The sequence below is a fragment of the Acipenser ruthenus genome, chromosome 1 (genome assembly GCF_902713425.1).
Source record: "Acipenser ruthenus chromosome 1, fAciRut3.2 maternal haplotype, whole genome shotgun sequence".
Taxonomy (NCBI): Eukaryota; Metazoa; Chordata; class Actinopteri; order Acipenseriformes; family Acipenseridae; genus Acipenser; species Acipenser ruthenus.
In genome coordinates, this window is record NC_081189.1 from 65,605,252 (window position 1) to 65,616,128 (window position 10,877).

Below are 10,877 nucleotides of genomic sequence, written 5' to 3' on the forward strand. Positions count from 1 at the left end.
GCAGAGCTAGCTGTAGTTCATTGCCTCGAATCAGATTGGCCATTGCTAGCTTTCTCAAAAGGAAAGAGATTCCCTCATATAACATGTTGTACAAATAAGGTTTTAATTGAACTGATGTAGTTAGGTGATAAACCATTGTCAAGTCTTTTCTAAATGTACATTAAACACAGGACAATCAGATTACATTAACAGCATGCAACAGTCACCCAGGATGTGCCGTCTGTTCATAATAAAGCTTGATGTGTTTAAATATTCTTAAATATTAAGAATATGCACTTTAACCCTTTGAAGGCCATCTGTAAAATGATATCTAGGTTTCATGCGATTTGTTCTGTTGAAGGTGGTTCATGAATATTTATATCACAAATTGAAAGTCAAAATCCTGTTGGCAGTACCATGACAGGAAAGTTCTCCATGAATGCATTAACAATATGTGAAATGCCTTATTGTAAAGTTTAATTACCTTCAGCAAATGATTCTGAAGATATATCATTTATTACCCAATCAGAGAACAGAACTCATGCTAAACTATGTAGCCATGACCTAAAATCTGACACTCACACTGCGCCTCCACTATATCTCTATCTCCAAGAATATCAAGTAATTTGTAGAAACTTCCACTGGGTGCACATCAATCTGGTCAGTATATCATATATTTAATGCTTGACCACAGGGTTAATCAGACCACTTATCTTTAACCATACCATATATTAATGACAGTTATAGAAGATCAGTAAAAATAATGATACCTCAATGTTGTCCACTGCTAGGTGGCAGCATGCTGCCAGCACTGCTAGTCCATCCTGGAAGTACCACGCAGCAAGCTCTTTGTTGACTTTGTGTAACAATCTGAAACAGAATGCTAAGACTGAGTGAAAAGCTTTTAGAGTACAGACACCACTGACAGATAGCTATGTGAATGTAATTAAAATGCATTACATTCTACAAAGCTCAAGATATGAGATAGATAGATAGATAGATAGACAGTGCTGAGAAAAAGTTTGTGAACCCCAATGATAATTATGGAAATTCCATAGTTTTACCATGATAGCCTCCTTGAATCAAAACCATTATCAAAAATATTTCTTAAATATCCCATAGGGTTTATATTAAACAATTATATGTCTTTTGAAACAAAATGATGTGTGAATTAGACAAACAATGAGTAATTAAGATTCAGGGTATGTGAAAAAGTAAGTGAACCCCTGGTTTTATCAGCTCAATTAAGGGGATAATTAGAATCAGGTGTTTAAGTAATTCGGTAGATCTTCAGGGGTGAGTTTGGGAGGCCCCACCCTATATAAAGATCAGAAACTTTGTGAGTGTGGTCTTCACCATACAGGTGTGTGGAAACACGTCATGCTACGATGAAAAGAAATCTCTGAGGACCTCAGAAAAACAGTTATTTATGCTCATCAATCTAGAAAGGGTTACAAAACCATTTCTAAGGATTTGGTGCTCCACCAAGCCAGTGTCAGACAGATAGTCTACAAATGGAGAAAGTTCAAGACCACAGTCACTCTACCCAGGAGCGGTCGTCCTACCAAAATCTCTCTGAGAACAAACCGGAAAATCAATACGGAAGTCACAAAGAACCCCAGAGTAACATCCAAGGATCTGCAGGCCACTCTCGACTTAGCTAATGTGAGTGTTCATGACTCAACTATCAGAAAAAGACTGAACAAGAATGGTGTTCATGGAAGGATAGCCAGGAGGAAACCACTGCTCTCTAAAAAGAACATTGCTGCCCGTCTGAAGTTCACCAAAGAGCACATAGATGATCCACAAGACTTCTGGAACAATGTTCTCTGGACAGACGAGTCAAACTTTTTGGCCTCAATGAGAAACGTTATGTTTGGCGAAAACCAAACACTCCGTTCGAACTGATGAACCTCATCCCAACCATCAAGTATGGTGGTGGGAGTGTGATGGTTTGGGGCTGCTTTGCTGCCTCAGGACCTGGACGGCTTGCCATCATTGACACAACCAAGAATTCTGCACTGTATCAGAAGATTCTAGAGGAGAATGCCAGGCCATCCGTCCGTGAGCTGAAGCTGAACCGAAAGTGAGTCATGCAGCAAGACAATGATCCTAAACATATAAGCAGATCTACAAAAGAATGGCTGCAGAAGAAGAAATTCTGCATTTTAGAATGGCCCAGTCAAAGTCCGGACCTAGACCCCATCGAAATGTTGTGGCAGGACCTGAAGTGAGCTGTCCATGCAAGGAAGCCCTCAAATGTCACCGAGTTGAAGCAGTTCTGTAAGGAGGAATGGGCCAGAATTCCTCTAAACCGATGTAAGAGACTGACCAACAGTTACAGGAAATGCTTAGTTGAAGTCATTGCTGCTCAAGGGGGTGCCACCAGTTACTGAATCTAAAGGTTCACATAATTTTCCACACATGGATATTGAATGTTGAATCATTTGTGGATAAATGTTGAAAAAGTATCATGTTTTTGTGTCATTTGTTTAATCAGGTTATCTTTATCTATTATTAGGACTTAGATTAAGATCCAATAACATTTTAGGTTTGAAATATGTGAAATATGTGAAAATCATAAGTTCACAAACTTTTTCTCTGCACTGTATATACATGTATATATATTGTGAGATAGCGGGTTGTGTGAGACAGCAGGGAGGGGGTTAAAACCTCCGTGCGAGAAAATGCACCTTTTTGGTTTGTTATGTATATATATAGAAAGCATGCAATTTGGAACATATTGGAATGATATTTCTATATATTGTTTGACAGGTACAACTGTAGAACTCTTAAAACCAAACCATCAGAACCTTTAAAATTCACAGAAAAAACACAGGGTTGGACAAAAAAAAAAGCAAATCTAAAGGAATGTCTGACATAGTGCATGTTTGATTTAATCAAAATGAGTAAGACAGCAGATATGTCAACAGTGGTCTGATAGAAGACACTTGGTTGACAGGAGCTTCCATACACATTTCTTTTTTTTTTTTTTTTTTTTTTTTTTACTGATGTTTCATGTCTCAAAAGTGATAACTCTATGTGCCATTAGGATTGGTCACATACCCACCCTGCAGACACTCAAGTGCCTGTGGTCTACATCCTCTTACTGTTTTAAGGTAGGGGTTTCCTTTGTATTTTTTTGTCTTAAACATACCCATTATAATTGTCCATGTTGGTACCATCAGCACCGAGGGCGCTATTTGTGGAGGAGGTATGTGGGACTTGTATGGTTCCTTCACCAGCTGCCTATTGAATGAAAATCAAAAATCAGATAAATGTTTTTTGGGTATTAATCCATTAAGTATCAAATATTTTTTTCTTTGAACAAATCAGAACACAAGCTGTATTGTGCTATTTGACACATTACATTTGGACTTAACTTTTGCCGTTAACAAAATTAGAGTACGTTATCATAGCAAAATAGTTAAAGAGAAAAACAAAACAGGTAAATGCCAGTTAAAAATGCTCCAAAAAAATTATAAAGTTAGCCTGTCTTCAAATGAAGACAATGGCATGTAATGGGTTAACGTGACACTGTACATGCTATTTTATATGATTTCAGTTTCTAACTATTCTCTTCAGATTCATGAATTTTCTTAAATTAATACGTATGGCTTTGTTAAAAAAAATTCAGAACTATACTCATTTTCTAAGTATTTGGATACAAGCATCTGCATCTAATTTGTGGATTTCTGGCTTAAGAGCTTGACATTGACTATTTAGTAGAAGCCAGGTGCTGCATAGGGAATACAAGGTGGTCTGGTTTTCATTTGCATGTGGAATCTGCAATTCAAACACACTAAGTATGATGGGTGCTGAACCCAGCATCAGTTATCAAGGTAATTTTTAGTTGCGTGCATTCAGTCAAAGAATATAAACAGTTCTAAAATCACGTGACATTTTCTAGGCTACCTGAGCAACAAGCAGAGCATCTTTAAGCTGTCCTCTTGAAGTGTAAAACACCACCAGTTTCTTCACATCACCTGTGGCAATGCAGTAAGGAATTACATCATCATTTTCTTCTAGTATGAGCTGGTCAGCTCTCCTACAAAAGAAAAAAAGTTCATTGGTGCGAACAGATGCCCATTTCAGAGTGTTATCAGTTTTATGGAAACTTGGAATCCAACAGTTTTTCAACAGGGCTGTGGACCTTGGTTGTTTCTGAGTTTCTAGCAATTTAAAGCACAGAATAGTCTTTTTTTAAATGTTCCCAGTGTTTTAGATCCCACTACTTCACCTGGTAGGTTATTCCATACATTTATAACTTCTCTAGACTTGTATTCCATACATTTTGCTATAGTTTAACATTAGAGTTGCCTTTTTAATTACCTCACCACATCGGCAAGGCTCTATTATTTGTTTATTTAGCAGACGCCTTTATCCAAGGCAACTTACAGAGACTAGGGTGTGTGAACTATGCATCAGCTGCAGAGTCACTTACAATTACGTCTCACCCGAAAGACGGAGCACAAGGAGGTTAAGTGACTTGCTCAGGGTCACACGATGAGTCAGTGGCTGAGGTGGGATTTGAACCGGGGACCTCCTGGTTACAAGCCCTTGTCTTTAACCACTGGACCACACAGTAAGTGATTCTGCATATAATGCACAGTTCACAGCCTACCTCTGTAAAGAGCTTTGTGATGGTGGTCCACTATGAAAGGCACTATATAAAAATAAAGATATTATTATTATCTAACTAAACTTCAGCAAATGGTTAATTATGAATTATGTACACAGTTATGACACTCATAGTACAGAAATAATAAGTTAAAAGACCAACAATCAAAATCAGCAGCATTTAATGTCAATTATTAACAAATGCAATGTGGTGTCTGTAGAATCTCTGTCCCTTACCTGCGCTTTGTTTCACTGCCACAACTGCAGCTGTGTATTATTACAATTTCAAGCAGGGGGCTGTTGCACCAGCAGGCTGAAAAGGTAAATAGGTGCAGTTAAACTATATGTGAAACATTATGGTCTTACAGACTCCCTTCCCTTAAAAACACAAAGAGGATAACTGATTGAAAGTGAAAGAAAGCTACGGCAGATTTTACTTATCCCTCTTCTCGTTGGACAGTGAGGTTCTCAGCAGATGACTGGTTCTTATGTCATCCCTAAAGCTTAGTCTTTTATCTCCTCGTGCTGCCCCAGTGATAACACAGCATTTTTAGAGTAATAATTATTTTCTCTCAGTATTAAAAAAAGAACTGCAAAATATGTTCTCCTTCAATATGACACTTGTGTTATTGTTAGTAACATTATGTACAGTTATGTATATTTTGCACCCTGTCAAATATATATATTTTATAAACAGTATCTCCAATGGTGTGATGACGTGCAGTCCTTAATCCCTTCTACTGTCATTTGGCAAAATTCTGTTTTTTTATAAATAGCGTAAACGTTGTATATAACAGTAAACAGCTAGTAGATATATTTACTATTTATACAAGCTCTGCAGACAATAGTTCTATTTCACTTGATTAAATCACATTACAGAATCAGAGAAAACACACTACCACCCTACTATATATTGCCAAATGCAGGTACATTTGTGAGTTCTCCCCTGATAATAAAATCTACAATGGCTAGACTAGATAGGTAAGAAAAAGGGTAAAGTAAAGATGGAGAGTTTAAAGCACTGGTGCATAAAATCATGTTTATGTATTTTGTAAAAAAAAAAAAAAAAAAAAAAAAAGTGCTCAAATTAATTGGTTCTGGTTAATAATTCATTGTCAACATTATTTTTTTGTGTTTCACTAGTAACCTTTCATATTAGACAAACACCAACAACACTTCAAATATGTACTTGTTTGTCCAATTCATGATCCTTCAGATTAATTGGTTGGCCCTCTATTATTGTGTCATTCATAGTTTATTAGAGTCGTGGAAGGGCAGAAAAGCCCTGCTATTAAATTAATTATTTGGGGATGTTTAATATGATTTGTTTTATTTAAATGTATATGTTTGGTTTGTGTGTTGGTGGTGGATTAATTCCTATCCCTGCCAAAAACATGTGAGAATTTGGCTGGAGCCTTTATTGAATAATTGATGCTTAAGTAGGCTCCAGCCACATGGGATATAAGGAAGGAGAAATCCTTTGTTTAGTGAGTGAGCGAGAAGATTTAAGAAAAATAACAATTGCTACACATGCAGGAAGCATGGTACTTGTTTATTTGGTGTCAGTGCTTGTGATTTTGTTTTTGTGCAAACCTTTATTTTGCTCTGTGAGCAGTGTTTTTTTTTTTGTACAACCTTTTTATTTTATTTTATTTTAATAAATACATACACCAGCGCTTTTCACCCGCAAGTACCTGTCTGCCTCTCTATCAGCTTTCTGGTCTGGGGACGTCATCACACAGCCATCCTGTCACAGGGTTACTCCAAGTTACAGTGGTCTCATTTGTGTGTGAGGTATTGTCCTTGTTGTAGATGGCCTCATGCATTTATGGTAAGCTTTTGTTTCTGGTGTGAGCAGAACTGTTGGTTTTGGTGTGATCTACATTAGCTTTTCTTTTTTTTTTTTAAGATAATCTGTTGCTTCTTAAAGTATTTAGTATAATAACACAAGTCATTTGCATACTATATATTGGCCTAGTACTATATATAGGCCTAATATTTGTTATTTGTCTAAATGTACAGTATATCTACTAAATCTTTTTTTCTTTCTAGGTATAGTGATGCTAAATTGTGATATTGGATTTAGTCAAATATTTATTTTTATTTTTCATCATACTACTAGTTATGGTTTCTTGGTAATTTCTCACAGTTTTGCATTATATTTCTGGCCAGATGTAAAATCTTAGATAAATTCTACTTATGGGTGTTGTATCTGTTAACATTGTATTGCTGGCAGAATTAATCTTCACTGTTATGAAAGCACATGTATTTGTACACCAATGTAATAAAAATATTAATAGTCCATTTTGTATTCTCCTGGTAATCTTGTACTTTGTTTTAATTTACACTCTTTCATTATAACAGTGGCAAATAATTTCAAGAACATGTTAGAAGTTGGTAAATGGGAATAAACATGATACATTAATGCAATTTTGACCGCTTGTATAATGTGTGAATGCAGATTAGATTGTAGATTGGAATGGGTGATAGCACCAGTTTGATGTTGCGTCGTGATGACACTGGTTTTACACAGATTTCGCTGTGTAGAAGGAAGTGTGGCTTTACAGTACATACTGTCAGTAAAGCCACAGCTGAAATTCACAGGTCAAACCCCTAGCTTTTTGCTTAAAATACTACACTAAGGGCCATGTTCATGAAACACTAACATGCCAGTAAATACACAGGAATGCACTGCATTGATTTACTGGTACATTCAAGCTTTATGAATTCCACCCTTACATTCTAAAATGCAGTGCCCACAACGACGGCCCAAGTCATTTTATAGTGTATTCCAATGTACCTTTAAGAGATCTCAAAATCCTAAATTAGGTCTAGAAAAAAAATCAAAAAAAAAAAAAACGTCCTGCTTTTTAGGAGCCTCATGCAGTAAGTAGACTGATTGTATCTGTTTTCTCAATCTTTTAAGGTTGCATTTGGGTACAAGATGATAAAATGTGGATTTAAAGCACATTTTTAACATAGACATTAATTTAGTCTCAGACTGTGAGGACCCTTTTATATGTGTTTAAATTAATTGTTTCTGTATAATTCACATCATTCATTGGGCACATCCCCAAAATACAATAAAATAACACACACATATATATTGCACAGCTTCTGTACTGTATGTGCACATACTGTAGTATGCTGTGGTTTACTTACAATGGTTTATACTGTACTAGAAAATGGGGACTTGATTGCGCCTTGCAGTTCATTATTATATTCTTCAGTAGTATAATCAGTCAAGCTACCCTCTATTGGTCTACTTATAACGGTTGGTCTTTGCAAGAATGGAATTTAATTGCTGTGCCACACATGATTACAAGTTAAAGGCCTGGAAGTGTTACTTTAAATTCTATAGGGCCCGTGTGTCTTTTGGTTAATGCCAATCAAATTAATGAGAGCACCTGGGACATTTATTACTGAGATGTGACATAATGATCAAATTCCACAGTGTTAAAACCCAAATAAGCACACAAGCGACCAAAACTCATAAAATAAATATCTTTTAGAAGCATGCAGGTTTTGAATGTATGCATACTGTAACAGGAGTTTACAAAGACCTAACATTAATGCATACGTTCCCATGCACTGTTTACTCATATGCAAGGGGATCAATAAGTGCTTACTGCAGGCATGAAGATTCAGAGAATAGCAATGCGATAGTGTTATGCATCTTATCAAGTTTGTTGACATAAATGCACAGAAGAGGCACAGGTTTGCAACAGTGATTTTAAATTGGTTCATGGGGGTTCTATTTAGTAACTGGCCCTAATGCTTTTTAATGTAACTTTTAAACACTCTACTCTCCCAAAGAATAAGAAAATATCAGTAAAGATAAATACAGTGTATTCTGAGGACACTGTTCCCCATTTCTACTTGGCAAATTTAAAATCCAAAAATATTAATATAGCTTTGTAAGCCATTTTACTTTAATACCGTATTCTCCACAGGGTTGGCTGTCAAATGTGTCATTGTTATTACATTTGTAATTACATTCATACATACATTCATGGCAATATTTAATATTGAACCAACACAGAGAATATTATGGTAAGAAATAAGTAACATTTATTAAACAGAAAATACCTAATTTATTTTCTAGGTTAGCTATGTCAACAACTCAAAATAAATGACTTACCAACTGTATGTTAACTACAGTATACTGTATGCCATATATAGAGAGATAGATATATATCAATTTAGTAAACTTTTACTGTGATTTCTGAGTTACTGCTGGCAAATTAATTCATATGAAAGAAAACAAATTCTGCGATCACATAACAAATACATCATTCAAAATACAATCACCCTTTTAAACAGTCAGTGGTCAGTACAGTGTATTCATTTAAGTATTTTCAGATAACCGTAGCCTTGCATCCTACTGACATGATCATAAAGAGGTTCTCTTTGCAGGCACAGAATGTTGCTGTTTTATTCTTTGTTCTTACTTTTTTGTGACCCCTTCAATTCTTCAGTCATTTAATTATGGCTAGCCTAAGGTCAGAGGTACCCCTTTCCAAATTAGGTTGACTCAAGAACAATCGTTTTATATACATTAAGCCAATAAATATATAAATGGGCGAGCTATGGGCACTCCTTGCATTAAAAAAAAAAAAAAAAACATACATCGATATGTGCCTTACAAAGACCTTTGTTATTTCATGTTTTATGTAGCAATCGCTTTGCATAATATATATATATATATATATATATATATATATATATATATATATATATATATATATATATATAGGTGTAATATATGTGTAAGGTCATAACGAGAATATATGAATACGTACCATTGCTTTGGTTACAAAGTTTATTTAACTACCAGAAATCAAACTTTACAATCACCTTCATTTTTGTTTTATTTGTGCAATTATTATTATTATTATTATTATTATTATTATTATTATTATTATTATTATTATTATTATTATTATGTTTACCTTGATTTAGAATTGTAATTACCAAAAACACAAATAATACTGCAAAATGACAAGAAACTTACTGGCGACACACAGTACTCATTGATAGGCTACAACTTTACATTCATACAAATAATAATTGACTCATAATTGTAAATATTAAAGCATTAATAAAATTAAAATTAAACTTTAATTCAAAGCAACCAACAATTCATTTTAACGCAGTCAATGGACAAGAACCTACCTTCGCCGAACGTTTGATACTGGACAGCGGAGTGGTGCTGAAATCAGATGCGATGAGAATCACCTGGCAAGCAACGCCCGACCTCTCTGTATGCAGCGATTGGACACTTCAGGATCCTTTCTGCAGCTGTGTTTGGCCGAGAAACACACAACTGGGGGTTTGCAACATCAATCATATAAAACGTGCTTTTTTTTCAGTATGTTTTGTTGTCTCAACCTTGACCCAAAGGCGGTGGAGGCTTGTCGCCATAGAAACGCGCCATCTACATTAGCTGAGGCAGAGGTTTGCTATTTCTTTATAGATTAAAGCAAACACGTTTATCAAACATATTATTTAATATCGCGTTACCATTTATCAAGAACTCAACGTGATGTTCATGTTTTGTTTTGTCATGCTGTTTCAGTTGTAAACAGAATGCTGCACTGCACCTAATAAACTGTTATGAGCCAAACAGAGACACAACACATAGTTGATATACCTGTCAGTGTAATGTGTAATATATCAGAGAAACACGGTAAATGTCACTGTTCAAACGCGTCAGTGGAAACAAGCTTTTAGTAAAGTATTGCTTTATGTAGCTTACTGTTATGTACATTTGTGAATTTTCGCATTCAGTTTTGTTCTCCATAAATCAATTATATACCTATCAGGCTGGAATTAATAAAGGATGTACCTGTCAAAAAATATGCCAAATAAAAAGGAGTCAGTAGTATAAGGTTTAATGTGATACAACATGTGTGACACACTTTACAGTATAACTGGGGATAACTTAGCATCCTCTGTACTTACTCATAAATCAAGTTTACCTGGACCATCATCACAAGTTCCGATTTAAGTGACTTGTTTAATTTACATCTTTTGACAGATTAATTGCTACTGCTATATAATTAGTTTTTTTTTTCTTCAGAGGGAGTTTATTGATTTTTTTTATTTTAAATATTAATATTTATTACCCTTTGCCGTATATATACTCTTTAATTATGTTGCTAATGTAACTGACATTTGATGTATGCTGTATATTGGTACACAGGTTACGATTAGCAGCAAAAGGAAGTTATAGAGAAACCTTACATTAGGATATTCAGCTTTTAAACAGGTAAGCA

At 35.1% G+C, this 10,877-nt stretch overlaps 1 long non-coding RNA gene across 3 annotated transcripts in view; it reads right to left on the minus strand.

Moving 5' to 3' along the window:
* The window catches only part of LOC117420463 (uncharacterized), a 35,081-nt gene extending 24,885 nt beyond the window's left edge, over positions 1–10,196 (minus strand). For 2 of the 3 annotated variants that reach the window (XR_009329211.1, XR_009329209.1), the window contains exons 1-5: positions 9,775–10,196; positions 4,837–4,912; positions 3,895–4,027; positions 3,137–3,228; positions 750–849 (exon numbers count right to left, since the gene is read on the minus strand). This is a non-coding gene — a long non-coding RNA (uncharacterized LOC117420463). Of the gene's footprint in view, positions 1–16; positions 50–749; positions 850–3,136; positions 3,229–3,894; positions 4,028–4,836; positions 4,913–9,774 lie in introns of those variants that run through there. The other variant, XR_009329212.1, reaches the window with a different exon arrangement.
* Positions 10,197–10,877: the final 681 nt, after the last annotated feature.